This window comes from Chinchilla lanigera, unplaced genomic scaffold (assembly GCF_000276665.1).
Source record: "Chinchilla lanigera isolate Chin_1 unplaced genomic scaffold, ChiLan1.0 scaffold00037, whole genome shotgun sequence".
NCBI lineage: Eukaryota > Metazoa > Chordata > Mammalia > Rodentia > Chinchillidae > Chinchilla > Chinchilla lanigera.
The window spans coordinates 9,609,096-9,635,023 of record NW_004955438.1 but is presented as its reverse complement, the minus strand read 5'-3'; the positions used below and the strand labels follow the sequence as shown (position 1 = coordinate 9,635,023).

At 35.3% G+C, this 25,928-nt stretch overlaps 1 long non-coding RNA gene across 1 annotated transcript in view; it reads right to left on the bottom strand.

The window, feature by feature from the left end:
• The window catches only part of LOC102030568, a 29,738-nt gene extending 5,831 nt beyond the window's left edge, over positions 1 to 23,907 (bottom strand). Inside the window, exons 1-2 of the long non-coding RNA XR_261922.1 lie at positions 23,822 to 23,907; positions 7,776 to 7,817 (exon numbers count right to left, since the gene is read on the bottom strand). This is a non-coding gene — a long non-coding RNA (uncharacterized LOC102030568). The remainder of the gene's footprint in view (positions 1 to 7,775; positions 7,818 to 23,821) is intronic.
• Between the last annotated feature and the right edge of the window lie 2,021 nt (positions 23,908 to 25,928).

Genomic DNA, 25,928 nt, shown 5'->3' with positions numbered 1-25,928 from the left:
GATTTAATATGCTTCAATTAGGTTTTCTTTTTAAATTTAAAATGTTTAGCACTATATAGAGGGTAAACAACTCCACAAGATAATGTTTTCTTCAACAGAAAAGCAAAAATAGTCTAAAGTAAACTTGGGTTATCTGGATTTTGGGGGACATATTTTGCAACTCCTATATTATGAATAATTGAGAGCAAAGCAAAATGAGTACTGGTTATGGGCTTGCAAATATATTCCGTCCAGGGGGGACTTAGTTTATTTATTTTCCCTTTCCCTCGGTAAAAAAGTATTCTCAGCAATTTATAAATCCATTTCAATTGTTTCTTCTCGATGTAAATTTTTACTAATTTCATTTTTTCTTTGAATCCATTAAAATCTCTGCAAGCTTCCTTCAATAAATAAATCTAAGTTCTTTAACGCATGCACAATTTATGTCTATGTAACAGTCATCATCTTACCTACTTTTTATGATTAGCCATTAGTATCACGTATGCAAAGACACTTGCCTAATAAAGAGGCTTGACTGGATTATCAGCTTGGGGAGGAGGCATGCAGTCCTGCATGCATCTGTTGCACACTTACTCTGTGTGACGGTATAAATGTTCTGCAGAAGTGTAAAGGAATAAAGATTGAGATTTATGAATGGGCCTCGTATAAATAACTGAAAATCTTCCCTCCTGATTCAATGTTTTTGTCTTTGACCTTACTTTTCTATTTCTTGGAATGAGTTGTGATTTAGCTTTAGATACGGAGGGATTAATTCAATAATCATTTTGGCAAATATTTTCCTTATATATTTATCCCTATAGAATAGAGGGTTTTAGTTTTTGAACTGTTGATATAATAGGTAAGATAATCCTTTGTTGTAGGCTGTCCTCTGCATTGCAAACCTATAAAATCATTCCTATTTTGACCCACTAAATGACAGTATAATTGCTTTCTAAGCGTAATAACAGCAAATGTCTTTAAAATTGCCAAAGGTCTTTTTTTTGTAGGGAAAAGAAGCAACACTCCCTCACATTGAGACCAACTGCTATAGACGCCTCAAATTCAACAAGTAGAGACCAAGACCATTAAACACTCCATCTCACTCTGTGACTCTTATATCTTTCTTCCTTACTATAGATAATGGGTTCACTGGCTGACCAAGTGTCAGAGACTCAAAGCTTCAATGACACTCCACATATTCCCTACTAGTAAAGCTTCTTTCTTCAGAACCTGTGGCTGATGGTCCATCTGATATACTCTCTATCTTGTTCACCTTTTTCCGTTTGCATTAACACTGCTTTAATTGAACATACAAGCTTTTTCCAAGATACTTTCAAAAGGCTTTGTCCGCATTTTTTTGCCTCTCTTTAGTTCACTCTTCACCTAGTACCAAACTTACTTTTAGAGTGACTTAAATTTCAAAAAATATTTTAGAAGTAATTAAAGACTGAGACTATTGACTGCTAAGTTCCAGAAATATCAAATCAATTTGGTAAGGTAAGTAAAGTTTCTTGTTTATTTCAGTAGAAGAGATCATAATTTTGAAGGTCTTAGTAGCATCAAAAAATGGAAAACATAATAATTACTAGTTGCAATCAAGAGGTAGAGAGGTGATTCACTTAAGGAATACCATCAGTGAAGAGATCTGGTAGGAGTCAAGTAATGTTGGAGATAGATTATTTTAAGAGCAATCCAGGAGTCAAATATTTTGAAGTGGTTTGTAGAAGTAAAAGCAGTTTCTGGATTTAGCTAATGTTATGAAGAGATTCTATTTACCCTAAGGAATGCAAGTAGTTCATTTGTAGAATTTTTAGGAGACACCTGGAGCAAAGTTACTGCAACTCTTTTTGTCCCTAGAAAAGAATTTCTTAAAATGGTAAAGTCCTGGTTATGTAATGGACTATAACCTCGGTGGTTTTTCAGAGGTCTAATTCCAAGTCCAACGTTATAATATGACAAGGGAGACTTGGATAAGACAGTCCACGTTTCCATCTTTGTGTGCAGACCCTAAGAAGCTTGCTTCTTACAGCTCCAATTGTGGAGAAACTCATGCTCCATAAATACAAGCTTTGACTTTCCCATCTTTTTACAGGAGAGACCTGGGGATGTAGAAGAAGTGTTTATATTTTAAAATTGTCTCAGAGTATTACTGAACACAATGTACCTTAACTTAAAATACCTCATTCCTTTGAGGTAACTGTTACTATTGTATTTCTCTGATGAGAACATTAAGATAGAAATTGAGATTTTTGTTTGAATGTCACAGAAATGTTGCACTGAAAATATTGGAATAGAGCAAGGCCAATTTGAATTCATAGCCAAACTTTTTTCTATTCTTTTCAGAATTTACATTATTATTTGTTGATTTTTTTTTTTTTTAATCTGAGTTCTCCTAGAAGAATGGAGTGTCTTTGTCTGGTCTCAGAATATCTGACTTTTCTACTACTAGAGGATTTATTCACACAGGCAGAGAAGCTTATTATAATAGGACACCAACCTAGTTAGAATGAGAATCCATTATTTCTCAGGACTAGTTGTCTTATTATTTTGGGTATCACCAGCTTACAGCAGAGGGTCTGGTAATTTGTTTAGTAAGCACCAAATGTATGTTGTGTCCTTCTTATGATTCAGAGTGAATGACTGAATATTATTTATCAATACTTTTGATTGTGTTTATAACCAAATAACTACTTTTACTGGTATGTTTCTGTGTGTAAATGTGTGTGTGTGAGAGAGAGAGACAGACAGACAAACAGATAGACACAGAGAGACAGAGAGACAGAGACAGAGAAACAAAAACAGAAAGAGAAGCTATGTAGTGTATTTTGCATTTTTTTCATCTGAAAGGTACAAAACTAAAGCTCTGTGTGTTCCAAACTGGAGCACATTGTTTAAAACTAAAGGACTGCACTACTTTGAATAACAAAGATATTTTCTGTATATATTTGATATATAGATATCATACAAATAGATATCATAGATATACAAAAATATAGTACTTTGAAAATATTCTCAGTAACAAATTATGTACATAAAAGCTGTAGGTGAGGCAAATCAAGAATTGAGTTGGGGGTCAAAAATGATAAATAATACAAAATTGATCTTTTCTGTTCATACTTTAACATTTCCACTTCTAAATTCTACATGTGATGGGAATTCAACTAATGATCATTACTACCACCAGCAGCAGATTACTATTATTTTTATTTATTATCATGCAGGCAAGTAGAATGTGACTATTTCATTTTACCTCTAACCTAAAGTAAGTTATATTTGAAAGCAGGATGGATGATACTATTTTCTCTTCTTTAAAAATCTTCTCTGGGCCAAAAACATGTCTGGATCCAGATTCCGAAAGACTGAGTCCATTGACTGTTAAAAAGAGTTCACGTGGTTTGTAGTCATACTGTTCTTCCACCTCTTCCCTGAGATTTCTCTTCTGCCTGTTTTGTGGGTAACCTCTGCCTCACATGCGAAGAATCAGCGGTCACTACTCTGATTTCAACCAGCTGGAGTTCTCTCCGGTCCAAGGCCGGGTTGCAAAGGCTGTGAATTTTAACAAGGAGTCACTGTGATGGGAGAATCAGAAAGGCAGCTTCCAAATGGCCAGTTCAAAAAGAGCCAGTGGATGTTTATGGGGCGTGAAAAGTACTTTGTAGGAATAAAAATGAAAGAAATATTAAGATGGAACCCAGATGAGGATAAAATCAAACGGAGGAATCAGATCAAACATTTTGATAGAAAAAACAAAATTACAAAACTCGAAGGGTGTGGGAATGACGGGGCTAGAAATCCAAACACAGAAATAGGAGACTTAAAATAAATTGATACAATCAGGGAAAAATAAACTAAATTGTCGGGCCAACTAGAAATAAAGTACTAAAATTGGAGCCATGTGTGTGACAAAGGAGTAGATGACATATGAAGCATTATAGAAATACGGCTTACTCCTGAGGATGCTGAACTATGTATAAGATATACTCAGAGTCTCCCACATCGGCAAAATGAAGATAAAGAATGGAGGGAGCCTTCCATTTAAACAGAGTATTTAGTGGTTCCTAGAAAAGCAGGGACCAGTTTGTTAAAATGTAATCAGTCATCTGGCCCTGGGTCACCGCAGAGGATGATGAAAGGGAGAATTTGCAACGTGCCCTGGACAGAAAGAAAGGAAAGACTGATGGACAAAGAAACCACAATTATGTGAAATTTCAACATCTCTTCAAAATTAATTATTAGGCCTCTGAGGCAGAGACCAGTAAAGACAGAAATGATGAACTGGGCAATTGACTATTTCCTGAACCAAAATGTCACAGATGTGACTTCTCTTCTGTCTTGGTCCTGCCTTTCCCAGTCACCAAGATAACTTTCCTTACTTTTATTTTTTTAACTTTTAAAAATAAATTCATGCCCTGAGGTGAATGTTAAATTAGTTTCAGTGGTGTATAAATGAATGAAAAGTGCAGAGAATCATTTTCCTCTGAAGATCCAACAGAGAAGACTGATAAGAATAAATAGTTTTAGTAATTTGGGGGGAATTTTAGTCACTATGAGGAAGGAGATAAATGAGAATGAAGACAAAGGTACTGGGTAGGGCTAGTTTCACTAAGGTCGAAAGCCATTGAGCTTTCTCTCTCTCTCTCTCTCTTTCTCTCTCTCTCTATATATAATGTATGTATATGTATATATATATGAGATAAAACAACAACTTTAGAAGTAGTGGTAAATATGATGTTAACTAGATAAGAATCTTTAAAACATGGAGAAATTAAATCAAAACATGTAACATTGAAGCCAGGCCTAGTATCACATGCCTATATTCCTAGCACTTTGGGAGGCTGACAGTAGAAAGTGGTACATTTGAGGCTCATGTGGACAACTTAGTAAGATCCTTTCTCAAAACAAAATTTGAAAAAAAAAAAAAAAAAAAAAAAAACAAAAGAAAGAAAGAAAGACTTGGCATATAGATCAAAACAAAACCAAAAAAGGGCCAGGGATATCAGTGAGAAGGATCTGGTTCAATCTCTATTACCACTACCACCCAAAAAATTAAAGAAAGGAAAAGAAAGCTAAATTTCAGACTTTTTTTCTGTGTCATTTGAGGAAGTCACACTCTTTAAAATCTGAAGGGCAAAGGAAATCATAGGTGTCAGAAAAATATAATTTAAATGAAATATCCTTTGCACTCTTAAAATGTATCATGTTGCTTAAAAATTCTGTTGTTCAGAATCATTTTTTGTAGTCTTTGGTCAATAATCATAATGGTCCACTGTTCACTCCCCAGGAGAGTTTGGGGAGCCTGTGTCAGAACATGGAGGAGTGAGGTAAGTCAAGTAGCAGACTTTTGTTAAATGACAGACTTTATCTCCAGCTGGAGAATACAAAAGTCTTTTAGCAATCGCTCATCGAAAGAGAAAATTACATTATAAAGCTAGATAGTCCAAACAGTCCTCGTACTGAGTAGATTGTATAATAGTTATGTTTATCATTATGTGAACCATTTACTAAATTTGGAAAATTTCCTTAAAACAAAATATTCTTTGAAGGTCCCTGTCTAACCAATTTGTCATCTTAGATAATTGTGATATTATCCAAAAGTCACACCATACATGAGCCATCATATTTTGGCAGAAGATCACCAAAAGGGAACAGAGACTGCTTATGAAGATCAATCCTAATAACGGTTATGAGAATATGTCCCATATAGAGACACCTATGTGCTGGTAGCTTGTATATCACAGGTTGTGTGCCTCAGTGCCAATCATTACGTTATGAAGTTTTCCTTGCACCAACTTTTTTTTTTGGTGTGTGTGTTTTGTTTTTTTTTCCCATACCGGAATCGAACTCACGACCTTGCGCTTGCCAGGCAGCCGCTGTGCCGCTGAGCTAAATCCGCAGCCCCTCCTTGTTCTACCTTTGCAAGTAAGAAAAGTGAAATACAAAGAGCTTAGATGTCCTACTCACAGCTCCAGTACAAATCTTCGCATTGTACCACAGCACTGAATTGTGCATAGTTGGAATTGTGAAACACTTAGAATTGTGCTCAACATTCAATATTGTCTACAAGCAATAGCGTCGAATAAAATCTCACGAAAATTACTGTCCATAAAAGTGTGTCTATTGTGGAAATAAAAAGTTTTACTTGGAAATTTATACTAAAGCATTATATTTACTTTGAAAGGGTACTCTTAAATGATAGATAGATAAATAGATAAACCCTAAGCTCTCTATCAGAAAAGGTGGAACTAATAAACAAATTGGAAAAATTTGGTTTCTAAAATCAACATACAAACTTAAATAGCACTTCTACACATAAATAATTAATGGTCTGAGAGAGAAAAAAGAAAGCATTCCCATTTACAGAAACATCAGAAAAAGTGTAATACCTAAGAATAAATTTAACCAAGGAAGTAAAAGACCTATACTCTGAAAATTTTAATGCATTAGTGATGGCGAGATATGGTATTGGTCCAAGGATACAGTTTCATTTAGACAGGCTGAATAAATTCTGAAGATCAATTGTGCAGTATGATGGCTATAGTTAATATGACATTATATACTTGGAAATTAATCAGAGTACAGTAAATCTTAAGTGTTCTCATCACACACACACACACACACAACATTGATAACTATGTGCCTTGATGGATATGTTAATTCACTTTATTGTAATAATCCCTTCATAATGTAGGCATATATCAAAGCATCACATTGTGCACCTTTGTGTACATTACAACTACTGTGAATTATACCTCCTAAACTTGGCAAAAGCAGTTGAACCTATTCACTACCAGGGTGGAAATCGCTTCAAAAAGATTGCTCATTTTTTGTAAATAAAACCTGTGTTCACCACTTGACCTCTATTTGAACTTCCCAGTGGATCATCTGGATAGCTCATATCTCTGGCTCACTGTACTTGAGGAAATTTACTATTTTGAAGGAAAGAGGAATCAGTAAGTACTTACAGAAATTACGGCATGAAATAAAATTTCTGTTTTCCTTTCTCCCCCTCTATTCTCTGCAAACTTTCTGTAAGAAATTGGAACTTTTTTCATTAATCTTGAGTTTGGGGGAAGTTGATGTATAAACATCAACTTGGAGGATACATGATTATCTATAGGATCTACAAAAAAATACCACCAATAAAAGAAGGCAAAGCTATTTCTCCAAGAATTCAAACAAGTATATTTTGTTGTTTACATGCTTTTCTAAAGAGGAGTTAGCTTGTTGTGCCCTGAGATTGAAAGGTATACCTGTTACAAGCACTCGCCGGTATTTTTCACTATATAGCAGACTGTGTCTCATCAGCAGGTGGCAGCCCTTCTGTAGCTGGTAATGTAATCTTTGGTGTTCATTGCACATATCTGTGCCAGGCTTTGGCTGTCCTGACCATGAACAGCTTTAACATACAAGATCAGTGTGTAACCCAGTAGTAGAGATTACCAGGAAATTCTCTGCAGCTGGCAGATATTTTAATGATGCATGGGTAAAACTGGAACCAACCAGCCTTTTAACTGTCCTTGATACCAAACTTATAATGACAGATAAGCCTTTTACTTCTCTTGAGCTAAAACAGAGAGTATAAGCAGATATCTCCTAAGTAAGAGACTCATTTTGCATGGATGCTGAAAGGAAAAAGACATAAAGACAATCTGGGTTTTAGTTACCTACATTTTCAGTGTTGCTTAAAATGGGTCAGAGCTCATCGATGTTATAGCAATGAATCAAACTCTATATATTCAGTGCTAACTGTAAGATCTTGAACATTTACTAAAATCTTTAAAGTTTAATTTACTTACTTTTCTCCTCACACAGCTGTTATGCAAGAATAATTGATCTTCCTGAAAAAGAAAAACAAGTACTCGTCACTTAGAATATTTTTATAAAGACAAAAGGAAAGATTTCATACCGTGGTGTAGGCAGCGTGTGGCATTTCCTGAAGAATCAGATAATCTATTCAAATTGTCCATTGCTATACTATACATAAGATCTTTATCTCAAGTAACTGTGAGCTCCTGACAAGATATTTTATCAAAAGGACAGTAAAATAAGCGTTCCAATTTTCATCTAAAGAATATATATCTTATGATTTAGAAATTATTTTATGGATCCTCATGAAGAACTTGTAAAATGGTAACTTTTTTCTTACGATAATGGAGTAAACTAAAAGGATTTTCAGCAAAACCAGCATCTGATTTTTAGCCTGTGTGTGCTGTCTGCCATCCTTCTGTTTATAATATCCAAGAGGAAAAATACCACTGCAGCTAGTGTACTCAAAGTATGCATCAGGGGCCGGGGATATAGCTCAGTGGCACAAGCGCCTGCCTGGCAAGCACAAGGTGCTGAGTTCGATCCCCAGTACCGCAAAAGTAAAACAAACAAAACACACATCTGTCTAATCTCTTTACATCTCACAAGCAAGGAAACCTGTGGGCTCTATAGCATGATGCAATAAAAATGACAAGAACAATTTCTGATTGCTATACCAGACTGAGCTTTCATTAAATATATATATATATATAGCTAAAGAATATATATATAGGTATATATATATATATATGTATATATATAAAATCTTAATTTTCTCATAATCATATGCCTAAAAATAATCTGGGTTGTCTACCACAAGGATCTTTTTTTCTCCTTTAGTGCCCGTAGAATCAGGAGTCACTCATTTTCATTGTTATCATGACCTTCCTTGATACACACAATAGCAATCAACAGTGAGAAAGCAGCAGAGTCCAAGTTAACACTAACTGAGAATATGAAGTCCACAAACATCCCCAGTTAATGTATCTTTCTGGAAGTGGATTTAATACATGACAAAAATGGTTACAAACGTAGGGCTGGGGCTGGAATTGTAGCTCAGTCATAGAGCCCTTACCTAGGATATATTTAAGACATGAGCTTGATCACCGGCAGGCTCTGGGGCTCAAGTCTCTGGGTTTAAATTGCTTTGTGGCCTCTCATTCCCTGTGTGAAACAGACATCTGTCTTTATCATAATGATTTCTTTATCATAATGATTTCTTTCTTTGTCATAGGATTGAGATAATACTGATAACTATAGCACTTATAATGAGGTTATTAAAACATATGAATTGGTTTTAGTAAGAGGTCAATAAATATTAGAGCCACTCATGGTGGTGCATGCCTGGAATCCCAGCACTCTAGGAGACTGTGGTAGAAGGATTTTAAATTTGAGCCCAACCTGAGCAATTTGGTAACATAGCAAGATTCTGTCTCAAATTTTTGAAAGGGCTAAGGATGTAGTTCAGTGTGAAGTCCCTGAGTTCAATTCCCGCTGTCACACACACACAAAAGTAGTATCACATGATTTCACTAATTATTACTATTAATTACTTGACCTCAAGGCTTATATCATTGCTTAAGTGACACTCTAGTTTCTTTATTCTAGTTTTAATAAAATATCCTGTACCAGAGATTTCTGGGTAAGAGTCATCTCAGATAATTGTAACAATTGTAATATTTACAGTGATTAGAGGAACAGTGGAGGGGTCAGTTTTGATTATCAAATGCTCATAATTCATCAGCTATTTGGCATTGATTGATGGTATATAGCTAGAGAATTGTGCCCCAAATTTTCAATATGAAAATAAGCTAGTAAAAGTATGGATTACAGCCAATCTTTCTAACAATGCCATTCGGAAAGGTTATAGGCAAATCACTCTAATATTGAAAAATAGTCTGACAATTAAAAAAACACTAGTTTGTTAGCAATATGTTAAATAGCTGAATATATTTTTGTGAAAAATAAGTCAACAATAAATGTTTCATATGTATTTTTCATGAATGCAAATCATTTAAAGTAACTTCATTTTAGAAATAAAGATTCTATTTGAATATTCAACTTTTAGCAGATTCTTTGTTTCCATAATGATAAGCCTTTAACTTGTGCACCAGACACCGAAAGACTTCTTGTATTCAGTCACTAAATAGAATAATTAAACAGCTGTTTGATTTTGCTATACACTCTTCTCTAAAACTTACATAACTAAAATTATTCTTCTTTATACTAAGATTTAAGGCAATACCTATGAAGGTAAAGGCTAGATCTAAGTTCATTTTTTTTTTTCTGGTACCAGGAATTGAACTCATGACCTTGTGCTTGCCAAGCAGGTGCTGTGTCGCTGAGCTGAATCTCCAGCCCCTCTAAGTTCATTTTTAAACTATGCTGAGTGAAGTTATTATTTTGCATGAACAGAAAATATGATTAAACACAAAAACCATAGCTTCCTTAGTAGATAGAATTTTAGGTTAAGAATCCATTTCAAAGGAAGCTGAGCTTATTTTCTATGTATAATACAATTGTTAGTAATCAACCATGGATCTAGTTTAGACCAGTAGTACTTTCTTTCAATCTGCCTATTTGTAAATAATCAGACAAAAATTAGTACTTATGCCTTTAAGACATTTATCAAAATTTAAATTTAAAGAACATCTTCGTAACAAGAAAAGTCCTACATTCAAATACATAAATTATCTCTATAGTGTTTACTATAACAGACTCACTAAGATATTTGACAGGATAGGGAATATTTGTAAATTAGATTTTAATAAGCTGCTGTTCTAGCTCAATTAGTGAGAAAATTATCAACAATTAAAGTGAAAAATGGACAAAAGAACTAGGAAATGTTTTACAGTAGTTTTTTTAAACACATGAAAAGATGCTTGCCTTCACTCTTAGAACTACACATTAAACTCTGATGAAATATTGCTTTTTTTTACATATTGCATTACGAATGATTAAAGTATCTGATAATATACTCTGTTGGCAAATCTATAAAGAAATAAGCACATTGAGTCTAGATCATTATAAACTTCAGGGAGTTTTGGCATATCTGTCAAACTAGAAATGCACACAAGTGTTCTATGATTTCATTTCTTTAAATTCATTTTATAGATTTTTTTCTCCACTATGATATCAATATATACAAAAATACTCATTGTAGTGTTGCTTGAATAAGTCGACAACTGCAAAGAAGGTAAGTATGTTTCAAAATGATTACTTTAAAAATAGTCCATTTATACAATTGAACATCATACAGCTCTTGAGAATGATTAATTTCCCTTTCTATGTATGATTGTATAGCATTATCTCCATTATACATAAAACAAAATGTGTACATACATATGTGGCTATGTATTTAAACACATATATGAACCCATATATCAACATTTATATTCATAGAGTACCTCTCCAAGAATAAAATGGAGAAGTCAAAAATAGGTATGTATGACATCCGTCTGCAGGAGTAATATGAACAGGTCTATATCATGTAATGTTTATGTAAATTGGACATGATTTGATCACCAGGACACTTTGTCTCTGTGGTCTTACTCTAAAAAATGCCATTATAAGCTTCACAAAAATATCAAATTCCAACTGAGGACATTTTACAAAGTAACTGGCCAATAGTTTTCAAAACTGTCATGATCACAAAATACTAGGAAAGTCTGAAACAGTGTTGTAGCCAAAAAAGAAAAAGAAAAAAAGGCCAAGGAAACACAATAACCAAACATAATAAGTGTCCTAGCTGGGCTCTTGGAACAGAAATAGGACATAAGACAAACTGAGGAAATCTGAATAAAACATAGACTTCACTTAATTGTTGTGTGTCAGCACTGTCTTATTAACAGTGACATACCACAAAATTTAAAATATCAATAGTTGGAGAAATAAATATGGAATATACAGGAAATTAGCACCATCTGTACAACTTTTATTTTTTTTTTTTTTTTTTTTTTTTTTTTTTTTTTTCTCCGGTACCGGGAACCGAAATCACGACCTTGCGCTTGCCAGGCAGGCACTTTGCCTTTGAGCTAAATCCCCAGCCCCTCTGTACAACTTTTAAATTTGTAACTATTCTTCAACAACAACAAAAAGTTTATTTCAAAGTTAGTCACCTGTTTTGTGACAATTATATGTGTCAGTCCAAAGAGGTTATGATGCTTAGAGTTTTGTCAAAGCTTAGTCTAAGAAAGTTTCTTTTTGGTCTGACTAATAGCAAATCAGGAGTTATTAGCAGACTATCCTTCATACTGTGGATGCATCTCATCCATTCATTTGAAGGCCTTAACTAAAAGTAAAGTCTCCAAAAAGGAAGGAATTCTTCATTGAGAGCACTTGTGATTCACCAAGGTTGCAATATCAGCTTTTCCTAAGGTTTCCAACATGCAGACCTAGTATTTCTGCTATTTCCTCTTTTCACCTTCCAGAACTGCATGCACTGTTTCCTTAAATTTTTTTTATCTGTATTTATATATCTTTTTAATTTTTAAATTTAATTAATTGGAGGGGTACAGGGAATCAAACTCAGTACCTTGCACTTGCCAGACAGGCACTATGCTGCTGAGCTATATCCCCAGCCCCTCTATTTATATATTTTCATCACCATTCTTTATTAAGCACAATATTCATCATTATATATGCATATAAATAATTTGTCTATTATATAATTTATATGCTATATGTATTTTTATAATTAAGCTCAATTATTAAGCCCTCATATATTAAGCACTATAAACATTATATTCTGGTTCTCTGGAGAACTATACCTAATGTGTATAGGTGGGAGAGTAGACTAGAGAAACCAGACCAAATAGAGTGAGATACATTTTTAAGTGTATCCTTTTATTTACTTTTAATGTATCACAGCTATCAGCATCAAGTCTTAAAACATAAATTGTTGAAAAACAAGAAAAAGGGGCTGGGGATTTAGCTCAGCGGCAAAGCGCCTGCCTGGCAAGCACAAGGTCATGAGTTCGGTTCCTGGTACCAGAGAAAAACCAAAAAAAAAAAAAACAAAACAAGAAAGAGGCCTACATAGGAGGTTATTTATGATTATCCTTATAAATTATCTTGTTGGATTCCCACAGTAATTCACTGAGGCCTAGAATTAATGTTATTAATGTTATTATTTACACTTAACCTAATTAAATTATAGATTAAAAAGCCTAAGATCTTCCAGTTGAAAGTAGCAGAATGAGAATCAAGGGGCATCTGGTACCTTGTACAGTGTTACACAGGGTATAGGAGACTCCCTAATGAATCTTGGAGCAAGAAACATAAGGATGGAATACCCACATAGATTTCAGGGGTTTAGTTGAACTAAGAAAAAACACAGTAATTGTAAAAGTGGAATCAAAGGCATTCGATCAAGAGTTGAGTGATACACTATTAACTATTCCCTCAATGGATAAGACCATTAGAATATCTGCACTAAATTAAGACAATCTATCAGTTGGTCAGGGGAACAGTGTGACCCTTGTCCATCAGGAGGTATTGTGCTGGTTCACATAATCTAGTATAAAAGTGAAAGGAGTTTGAAAGTTCTGGAGCAAGGTAGAGTCTACTGGCCAGTCCACATCAAATCTTTACATGTTCATCTTCCTATAAGGCAACACCAGTAAGACCTCACAGTGGGCCTCTACAGGCTTTCGCATATCTAAATTCTACAGTGATGTTCAGATCAAAGGCGCAGATCTATGCTTAGGTGAAACACTCAGGAGATTGTAGAAAAAATAGGAGAGATGTTGAATTGTTTTATCATGCCTGAGCATGACAGAGTCACTAAATGAAGCTCAAAGGAAAATTAAACAGGATGATACTAATTTAGAAACAATAATGACCACTGTGTCTTTGCATTCCAAAGTACGTGTAACAATTCATTTCCCATAGTAAATAAACATGCTGCTAATATTTCCTACCACCAAGGCCTACTGGAGGAAGAATAAGGATCAGTGGAAATTCCAAATCCTCTGCCATTTATTCCTAATTAAGTACAGACAGGCCCTCACAAAGAAAGGTTTATCGTGAAGTTAAGGAAATTTAAGCTTGAAAGCCCTTCATGCTATAAGTCCAAAATTATTGAAGGAAGGATGTAATCATGTGTTCTCCTGTTCCTCAGTTTGCAAAATTTTCAAAAGTAGTATTTCATAACTTATTTGTCTTAGAAATCTACCTATGAAATCATATTAGCATTAAGCTTCATAAAACTTGCATTTACCTCTCAGGTTGGAGAAAGAGATCCATGGTGTTTTAGAGATTCTTAATGAATCCTGGATATGCAAGGGAGGCTGGCAGCCACAGAGGGCACAGAACTAAGCCGATCTGCATAATAAGATTGGAGAATTGTGTCTCTTGGGACCCTAAAGGTAGATTACCTGGAAAATGGAGAGGTGCAAAGTATTTAAAAGAGAGAGTGAGTGAAATAGTAATAACAGTGCTGCAAACTCCCCAAAACTTGGAAATGTCTGCAAGACCCAAACCTGCCTTCACAAGGGAGGTTTTGTAGCCAGAATTCACAGAAAGTGGGCTGATTTCTCATTTTATACTGGCACGGAGAAAAGAAGTGCTGAGTTTCAGATGAAAGAGTGATGCTTGTTATTGATATCCAGGAGCTTTTTCCAGAACTGACCCAAAGAAAATTTATCTGCAGCACTGGAGATATGACATTGGGCATTTAAAAGCCTTATAAAGCATGGCCTGTAGCTGAACTGGCGGTCATGTGGCTTCAGAGTCAAGGAAAGGGAACGGGAGCTGTGCCGATTGCTCCTTATCCAACTAAAGAAAACTTGCATTCAAAACACATTTGTTCAACATGAGTCCTTATGCTAGAACCGTGACTACCCCACCAGGAGGAAAGGGGAAGAATGAATGCGACAGGATGGCTTCCATGGGAAGGCTCACGTGAGTGTACCAGGCATCCACTTGAAGGCGACGTGAGATGCAAGTAGATAAGCCATGAGTTTAAAAGCTCGTGACTGTAAGAAATTAAATAGCAGGACACTAAAACATGGGAGTTAGCAGGTAAATGTTTCAGAAAAATAGTTTTCAAACACCAAAACCAGCTTTGTGCTGCATTGAGACCAAAGACAGAGGTAAGAAGATTCAGGATTGGGCAAAGTGCAACTTACTGAGGACTCACACAAAACAAAACAAAAGCATGTGTTAGGCCACAGCCAGACAAGTGGATCTCTGTACTCGAGGTCAGGAGGAGGAGTGTACCTGGCCTTTCTTAAAATCTATAAACAATGTTTCATGTCAGTTAAGAAACTGATTCACCAGCACCCATGGCCGGCACATCATGTTTAGCTATCTTGATGACATTGTGTTTAAGGTTGGGATGTTTGCCAGTTACATTATAAGCAAAGTGGTGGTGACAACCAGGATGGCTGTAATATGATCAACTGAATCCCTGGAGCACTGGTGGAGAAGCTATGGTAGGTGGGGTGCAGTGGGCTGTTTGTGTCATTGAAAGTTCTAAAAGGTTCACCATGACTGCCCTGGAATAATGCACTGTCACAGTACCAGGGAATAAACTGAAATAAAATATCACTATGGAACAGGTATCTTTTACATGTTAAGCATCAATCTAATGCTTTGTGAATGTTAATGTATCTTCTCATTTTTCCCCAGGCTGACATCATGAGATATTAATGCACTTCTATTACACGTGAAGAAAATACCACTTAAAGATAAAAAAAAAAATAAAAAGTGATTTTATTGAACAGGGAACCAACTGGCCTCTAGGTCCATATTTTTTCTTTTCTGCCCAGTAAACATCGTTGTGGTATGAAATAGACCTCTATCTTATACCAGAAGAAACAGAGTGGGTTTCTTGCTGGAAACCAGGGTACATTGGCCAAGTTACTCTGCCCAGATAAGGGGAGGATTCCAAACTTGCTTTTCAAATTATACATCAGTTTCCTATCTGCCTGGAAACCTCTTTTTTCATCTGTCAGAAACAAGATGAGATTTTGCCGAGAAATGAATAGCTCAGGTTAACACATATGTTCCAAAAGCAAGGTCTTTAATTATTTGGAGATAAGTGATTGGTATTTGGCTGAGGAAAGATAGCTGTAAATAAAATGGAAAGAGAAATGTCAGTGCTCTCCACTATTATTTTTCTAGATGTTCTTTACTAGAGTGGCTAACTTCCATTTAATTAAAGCCAGTTCAAGCCAAACATATGGTTAACCACATCTACCATCAATGTAACTTGAAGCACATTTATTTCAACAACTAGCATGTATAAGACACTGATGATATATAAGAGGAACAACTTGCAGTTCCTACCTGCAGGAAACTTTTAACCTATCACCATTGTTCTTTGTCAATGATACATTTCAATAAGAAACTTTTGCAAAATATATATAATTAAAAGCAATAATATGTTGGAAAAGACATGTATTAAATAATATATGATTGATACTATTTTTTAAACACCATGATTGAGAAAAGCACACACTCACCCATGTGAGGAAATGGTCACCTTCACAATAAGAAGGAAATGTGTGAACACTAGGTATTTCAGTGATAGGAAATGCACCTACTAAGATTCAGCGCCAAGGCAATAAATCAGTTTTATCCTGCTATGCCGTGGGGCTTTTTCTCCACAAAGCTCAATACTATTTCTATAAAAGGATTATTATTTGAGCTATTCTATGAGTAATACTTTCTGTCCGCTATGTCAACACATGGTACTAGGCACTAATAAATGAAATAATGTTATGCAAACACAGTTGTTGATGTCTTTCTCCAATCAGCCCCTTCCAGTCAAATATTTAATGGTAGAAACCTACTGCAAGACTTTGTTGTATATCTCTGATTCTGCCTAAAAAACAGAAGACTGGGAATATCAGGAGTTTCTTCCTCCCTAGGAGCAGCCTCATACCCTGCTGGGTGAAATTTTTCAAAAAATAAATACTCGGGCCTGGGGGGTGTAACTCAGTGGTAGAGCACTTGCCTAATGTGTGAGGCCCTGGGTTCATTTCCCATCAGAAAAAAAGGGAGTGAAGCATAAATACCAACCATCAAAATACCCTTGATTCCACTCCCTGTGTAGTTCTGAGGTTTACTGTACACTGCTCCTTCTACACAGACTGAGATATTTACTCTTTATCCAACTTCCAGTCTTCCCCTATTTCACTTTTCCATTATCCTACTGGTGCTTCTTGGAATCCCTTAGAAGTCAAATATCTGTCTCAAGAGATATATCTGAGGAAATCTAATCTAAAATAAGTAAGTACTCTCAGTTGCTATCTTGTAGCAATTTAGAGTCGTGAAGGAGGTGGAGATTATAACAGAGGAAAGACAAGAAGGCTGGAGGCCAAGCCAAAGCCATCTCCTGGCACAGTGCATGGGCACATGGACTATGGGCAAAGCAGGGAAATGAGGAAACCTGAAAAACAGTACCAGGTGGAATCACAAAACTCAGTTATAGATTAGAACAGAACTGTGTTCTTCTGAGCAGGATAATATGGATTTGAATAGAAAGATACTGCCTGATTTTGGATTGGTTGATATTTGTTGGTATATATTTATTTTCAGAGTGGATGTAGGCCCATGGAATTGTGATTTCATTGATGAACTAGAATATTTATAAATTAAAGTGTAACTACTCAGAAAAATTAACTGTTTGTATAAGGAAATAATTACATTTTCCCTACGTTTAATTGCATGGCTTATTAATATGTTAGTATACTTAACACGAGGTGTGTCCACTGCCAAATTCTTCATTCAAAACAATTGAAATAATTTGACTCACAACACATGGACTAGCTATCCTGTATTGTTCGGCCAGCTTTCCTCCAAAATAAAATCTTACATCACCAAACCAGTAAATTAACAATAGTAGATAAACATTAACTACATTTCACATGATGTTCATATGCTATCCGAAAAATGTATGTAAACTCTTGAATAGAGGTTTAATAAATGCAAACTGAAGACTGCAAAAGTTTTAAATTTATTCTACTTTTCCTTTTAGTTTTGTGAAATAAGAAGCAGGATTTTTAGAAACAGGAGGCAGACAAGTGGCCTCAGCTACAAGGAGATTTTAGGCATCCCTTCCATCAGAGGTATATAATGTCAGTGACAGAGGGAGAAGTTCTGAAGAGGGAGAAACCACAAACTAAAATATGTGTGAGATATTTGTTTAGTTTATAATTAGGAGAACGTCTTTTTTCTTTAAATAATTTTGGGAGAAGTGAGCATTTCTACTTACAGTGTTATATTGTCCCTGTACCTTTGGAATTCATAATCTAGTCTAGATGAGACATACAAGGCAATAAAGATAGCTTAACATGTAATCACCCAGCTAGACAGAATCACTCAGACATTTCCTAATAGCAAAATTTAGCAAAAAAAATTAATCCTAATTTTTGTAACAAAAAATACCCGATTTTTCAAGCCACAAGACCTGATTTTGACTAAAGTACATTTTTGGGTGATAATGTTTATGTATGCAATTCTTTGAAGTGATACAGCTCTATTATGATCTGAGCTTGGTGAATTTACACATAGTATGATCCTGTGCTAGTTCACCCACAGTCATAGCTTTCATCTCAAAGGAAATCTTGACTACCATTCCAAAGAAAATACTGTAGAAATTCCCCTGCGTCTAGATTTGGAGTCTGCATTCTTTGCTTAGAACTATAAATTAAACTCTTCTTTTACATAGAATGTGCTTTTTTCTGTCTTTCCAGTATTTTTAGATAATTTGATTGCTAGTAACATTAGGATCAGACTTTCTCTCAGTTGCAATATATAAAAACAAACCACATGGTGTACTTCAGCCCTCCAAGAAATGATTGAGTTGATTTAATTCCTTCCAATTTTGGGAAGTACTTTTATTTTTTTCATTTTTTATAAGTTAAGGTTTATTTTCAAAGCTTTTGTAAATAAAATGATGGCAAGATTTTTAGACTCCAAAAAAGGATAATATTTCCTTTCTTTCTTTTAAAATATATATTATATTCATAGAGTTTTTGGGCCTATGCTTACTTAATTTTTGTCTCTGTGCATGTTCCATCTACACCAAACCAAAGAATAAATTAATAAACAAACACAAAGCTTGAGTTGTTTAAGAAGAAACTCATCTTTTTATGTCATCTGTTTCACTTGGCTCTTTTTTGTTTGTTTGTTTTTTTCTCCGGTACCGGGAACCGAACTCATGACCTTGCACTTGCCAGGCAGTTGCTTTTGCCACTGAGCTAAATCCCCAGCCCCTGACTTGGCTCTTAATTGGTAGGAAATGTGTTTACTCATCCAGTGTCTGTAGAAGTTAGGAAACCATGAATTCCTATTGAATAAGACTTGGGAAGCAAATGCCTGATGCACTACTCTAGGCCCTGTCCCGGAAGCCAGTGAACCAGTCATTTCAGCCATACAGACGCGTGTAGAGTAACACAAAGTGGCAATAGAACAAATCATGGCTATATCCTTTATTCTTTGAAATGGAAAAAAATTGATTAACAGCAGTTTTTCAGCGCTTGTAGGTGACTGCATTCATAATTTTGAACATTGTCCAGCTTCCAGCAAGAATTTCAATAGAATTATCAGTTTCAGTAAATTTTCCACAGTCATAATCACAGAAGATAGAAGTGACTTGATAACTTAAAGCCAGGCATGCTGTTCGGCCTGTTGCTAACCCAAGTTCTAATTAAAAGAAAGTGAGGAGCATGAAAGAAAAACAAGAGCGAAGAACTTGCTTTTTTAGGTAAACACTGAGCAGCTGATCTCAAGATCCACTTTCTCCTTTTTGATTAAACAAAACTCAAGATAAGTTTGATTGAAATAAATATGAAGTGTCCAAAACCTCAAAGCATTTCAAAAGATTGTAGGAGAAATAGTTTAGAAATGTCATTAATTCTGACACCTAATTGCATTTCAATTTATTTCACACTTTGGAGCATTGAAAGATTTATAATTTAAATCTTTTATCTAAGGGAAGAATACATAATTTGTTTCAATTGTCTGTTGTTTCGCTTAGCCTCTGGTGATTGTTTCTCATTTAAGAGGTTCTTTGGGGAAGATTTGTTTCTGCCTCCTGAACAAAAGGAGGGAAATCTGGAGGAGCCCAGGTTCCCTGCAGCTTCCTCATCCTCTTGGGGAACACGTTCAAAAGATCTGCCTTTTTGCAGTTAGGATTACTGGATGGAAACTGTTTTTATTTGCTACTGCGTTATAGAATTATTCAATGAGACTAAAGCAAAAGATTGTATGGTCCCCCATTCAGAGTTCCCAACTTTGATTTGTATTCTTGGAAATTGCAGGGGAGTTAATGGATGGTGGCCCTGTAATCCTGAGGGGGAGGAGTAGTATTATTGTGTGCTTCTTGATTCCAAAAACATCCTTTAAAGTGCCATTGCATAGGCTTTTCTATTTATTATTTAAATTTTAGTTAATGAAGAGATTTTTCTCTTCTAATAACAAGACATTTAAACATACTCATACTTGTAAACTAGGAGTTCCATTGTACTAGAGGAGCTAAATCTCAGATGCAAGTTCTGACTTGTAAAACTCATCGTACTGTAGAGGAACTACCTAACCAAGCAAGAAGACAGCTGCTGTCAAAGAACATGAACTTTGGATTTGGACTGGAATTATGGCTCACAATGACTAGCAAGCAATGTGATATTGAGAAATGTAATTAAACCTCTCTTACTTCAGTTTCTTTATCTGAAAAACAGTGACAATATTAAAGTATCTTGTCTTTGGGACTGTACACTGTGAATCTTAAGATTTATTCAATCCAATATGCCAAGAATATACACTACCTCCTACAAAGTAGACAAACAAACAGCATTAAGTTTAATTTTATTCTTTATTCTTAATCACTCTTTGTAGTCTTTAGTCCCTTCTAGTATAAACTGCTTCTCTTAAATAGGCTTTTTATGTAGTATTTATCTCAGGGAAGAACAAAATTTCCATTTTGTTTAGATAATATGTTGTAGGTAGATTATAGAAGTGTTTCCTGTGTTCAATCCCCACCTGGATGTGAACCCTATCTAATATGATTTTGTGTTCCTTTCATGAAGAAGTAGCTCTCTTTACTATCTTTGGCTCTGCTGCTTACAAGATATAATGTATTTGCCAGTATGCAGCTGGAGGCAACTCTCAACCCTCAGCCTCAGAGCCTGTTTACATTGGTTTCTCTGAAGGACACTTGTTGTGCTATGAATCCAAGATATGACTAGGTTACTGAATGATGCAAGACAGGTGCCACATCTTGCCAGCTTGTCAAGAATTAGAATCAGCCAATTATCAGACATGAGAACCACTCCCAACAAAAGTCAGAAGTATAATCAAGCCCAGGCAAAATTACCAGAGATGCTAAGATGATCCACAACTGATCACAGATACATAATTGGGTTTACATATAACAAAATAAACTACAAATAGCCTCACAGATGTAAATATAAATATAACAGCCTGAACTGAATAAATATAATTTGAAATCATTATATTTTGTGTTAGTTCATTATATAATGCCAGCCAGCTGATGTAGGAAGGCAGAAATACGATTTCAGGCTGTCTGGTATCATTTATAATTTATTTATTCACCTCTAGACTTCTTGCTGCTTTCTCAATTTATTTTCTCCCCTTGAATCATACTAGGATTGAAACTGGATCAACATTCAGTAGCACTTGGATATTACAGAGAGAAAAAGATTGAACCCTACTTTAGCCTACAAGATTTTGCACTATGTTAAGTAAGAACTTCCTAGCAAGGAAATGGAAGCAACCTATGAAGAACACTGGCTTAGTTCTACGTTCCATCTCCTGGACAGATCAAAGCAGAGTGGAATGAACTTCTGGCAGACATCCCCTCAGGGAGACTGAGTGAGCCAATGAAAGAGGATTGCAAGTTCAAGCACAGCATGGGAAAATTATATAGACTGTGCCTCAAAATAAAAATTCAAAAGAGATTAAAGATGTAGCTTTTTCTTGGACAACCAGGTATAATGCCCACTACTGCAAAAAATTTAGTAACAATTTTATTTTTCTATAAATGGTAGAAATTTGTGTATTTATCTCCACATACTATGCATACTGCTCTTTCTTTTGTACAGGTTTTTCTTAGCTTTATTTCTCTCTATCTTACTGTTATTGTTTTAACACTGCTTTTAGATCTATCAATTGCAATGTGCACAGTTCTACCTATTTATTAGTATTGACTAATTTTATTTTTCCTCCAAGATTTATTGATGGACATTGAATTACTATTCAGTTGTTCATTGTTACAAGCAATATCATCATAACTATCTGTGATGGCTACTCTCCCACTGAAATTTAAAGAAAGACAGGGTTATTTTAGTTCATGTTTTCCTAAAGGATTAAGTGTATAGTTGATTTATTCCTGTGCAGATACAGCATGGGAGAAGAGCATAGAAGGGGACAGAGCCTCAGTTTATGGTAGCCAGACACTGGATAATAAAAATACTCATTTCTGATGATCTGACTCCTTGGACAAAGCTCCATCTCTCAACACAAGATTTTTGATGGATATTTTAGATCTAAAGTATCATTCCAACCTTGGACCCCAAAAGACATCTCAATAAATGAAATGGATTTAGTATATCTGTAAGAGTCATCAAAGCCCTAAAATATTCAGCAGTGAATAGAAGTCTATGTCCAAAGTCTCCTCTGAAACTCAAAGCAAACTCCTAGCTATGAGTCCCTGGAAAAATATAGAAAGTTAAACTCTTCCAACATACAATGGCACAGGGTAAATATTCCCATTGCAAAAGGGAAGAGTAGGAGGTTAGAAAGAAATGAGATTATAGCAAGACCAAACTCAACTAGGCAAAGATTACATCTTCTAGATCTATGTTCAGCACCTGGGGAAAGTGCTAGTAAGATGTGAGCTTTAAAGGACATGGGTTGCACCACCTTTATATCCTTGATTGTTGCAGTCCACATGATTCTAGCTTTGGCCGGCTCTGCTCACTGCCCGTGGTTTTCCTGGGAAATTCTGTGTTTCTGGGATCTCCAAATTCCTAGACTTTCTACTGCACTTTTGGCTTCATTCTCACATCTTCACTTACATCACTGTCAAGGCACAATGCCTGACCATTAAGATCTTCTGACGTCTACATAGAAGCCACTGTGACCCTGGCATTCTTGTATTCTTTATGCCTGTGAAACTAGGACCACATGGATGACTCCAAAGTTTGCTGCTCTCTAGAGCAATAGTTGGGTTCCCTTAGACTGAAGCTCCAGTGGCCTCTGTCTGCCTGGATATCTAATTAAAGTAAAATGACCCCTGCAAACCAACTCTCTAGGGGTCCTTCTTGAGCCCAGCACCTGGAGTCTCTTTTCTCAAAGCAAGGCCTTTCTCAGAAGTTTAGTCTGTGAAGGTTAGAGTCTGGAGAATTACTGAGATGCTTTGAAACTGTATTTTCTATTGTGTTCTTGGCTTCTTTTTAATTTTGAGCTTTTCAGCAATCATGTTCTCCTAGGCCCCAAATTTGCAGGTTCTTCTTTTTTGTTTAAATTGCAAACTTTTCAAATCATTCACCTCTATGCTTTTCTCCTGATTCTCATCATAGATCTGGCTAAAAACAACTAGCAGTACCCATGCTACAACCTAAATGCTAGGCTGCTATGAAATTTTCTCCACCAGAATATTAGTTCACTGACTTTAACATCAGTATCATGCAAAGTCTCATTGTATGTAGAAAATATCAGTGAAATCATTTTCACAGAGTGAAATACACTTGGCCTTTAGTCCAGTTTCCAACAGTCTTTGTTCCTAAATGCAACCTCCTGATCCTGGCCTTCACTGCCTGCATTCTTACCAGAATTTTGGTAGGCTTTGACCAGTATCACAGCATTCCAGAAATTCTGTAGCATACATCTCCCAAACTCCCCAAATTGCTCAACAAGCCAGTTCCAATGTTTTTCAAAAAGAATTCTAAGGTACAGAAACAACAGCAACCCTACTTTCAGCACTAAAATCTATATTGGTTACTTATTGTTCAGACAAAATACCTGACATCAAAACTTAATGGCAGAAAAGTTAATTTTGGCTTACCGTTTTCAGAAGATGCAGTTCATAGTTTGTTGGGTCTGAAGCAGAATTAGCACGGGAGAAGGTCACGGTAGAAGTCAGCTGCTCACTTCACAGTACCAGGAATCATAGAGACAGAAGGGAGAATTTAAGGAATAGAATACACCCTTCCAAGTTTTGCTATATTAACACAGCTCTCTCAACCAGGCCCACTGCCGAACACAATACTTTTTGGGAACATTTTTCATCTAAACAATAACATGATCTTTCTGTACAGGTCTATAAGTGCAATGGTGAAACATGGTAGATTCTTAATAATGAATATGTATTCATTTAAAATTATGAATTATTAGAAGTAGTTATACAAATGGAAAGCTGTCTGCCAGAAGTTACTCATAAATTGACACGTAGCTGCCGAGTGTGTGATGGTCCTGTTACTTGAATCCTAAGAGTATGCAATGGTAATTTATATAATTTTGGACAGTTTGTTGAGTGGGAAAGAAATAATATTTCACTGTCTCAGCTTGCATTTTCCTGACTGCTTCTAGTTCCATGTGAAGACTACACATTTACATTTCTCCTGTGAATTTCATGCCCATATATCTTCCTTTATGTCTTCTGGAATGTTTTTCTTTTTTAATTTGGAGTAACTTTTATATTATTGATAGTTATCTCTTTTTCTGTTGCATGAGTTACAAATTTTTTAAAGTCTAATATATTTTAACTTTATTATCCTTTTATGCTATAAAAAATATAATTTAAGTGTAATCAAATTTAAATTGTTACCCATATTATGCCTTATATTAAAAAGCCTTCCCCTCAAAATTACTGTGTAACCAATCTCCTATATTTTTATGACAACTTTGTGGTTTGGTTAGAATTCTTCTCCTTTGGAATTTGTTGTGTACATTAGTAGTGAGAGATATGGAAAAGACTTTATCTCTTCCAACTTAGCTATTAAGTGATCATTCTGGCAGCACTAACAAACTCTGACAGCAATAACCAAAATTCGTAGTTAGACATGAATCCATTTCCAAAACTGTTTCATTTTAAAAATCTAAAGCAACATATAGCCTAGGGCATGAATAACACCATCCTAAATGTTGTAGGCTCACACTGCATTTTTATTTTTAATAAAAATTTATTTTAAAATTTCTTTACTCAAACCTTTTTTTTCCAGTTTTTCCTTATCCTAACCCTAACGCTAATGCTTGGCAGAATAAGAAATGTTCATGATGTGAGAGGCTTGGGAAGCACTTATTTGGCACAAATTAAAAGTTATCCACTCACAGAAAGAGTCTGTGCTCTCTCTTAAAAAAGGTACATTCTTTCCTGAAAGGGGAAACATTTACATTTTTCTTGAGGTAGTGAAAACCCTAGGAAAGGATGTCCCACCTTTCAGAAGGGTACTAGCTCATATTGTGGGTATAGGCCCAGTTTTCTTTTTTTTTTTGTTTTCTTTTTTTTATTTTAAAGAGAGTAGTACATGAGAAACAAATAAACAAAGAATTAGAGCAGTAGCAGCATACTAGTATCACGAACATAAACAAATCAAAGCAAAATCATTCAGAGTGATACAGGGTTTCAAGACAAATTAATACAAATCAACAGTGGTTGTTATGTTGCATACTGCTATCCTCAACTACATTGCTCAGATGATCAGATTTAAGAATGCAAGACTGCTCAAGCCATTAAAGAGAATAAGAAAATAATTCTTCAATAAAATCTTAGAGATAATATACAGTTTCACTAGACAAGACAGGTAATTTAAACATTCTCTGGATATTCTCAACTTGTTCCTTCAAATTAGGGTCAGGTTCCTACTCTTTATTTTCTCAAGTAAGCTTATTTATGGATTTGCAAACTGCTGAGGGCCTGGGGGTGTGTGATGGGCTGGAAAGAAGTGGGCCAGAATTTAACCAACAGAACGCTTGGTATGGACTGCCTTGGGTGCCTCTGACTGAATCCTAGAAGTTACAATATTTTCAAAAGTATAATTTTTAATTACAGCTCCCTTGTATCCTCTCTGAAAAATTTTTGTTTCGTCTGTCCTACTTCAGTCATACAACTGGTAGAGAAAAAGTGTCCCATGAATTCAACACAAACTCATGAGAAAACTTTCAAAAATATA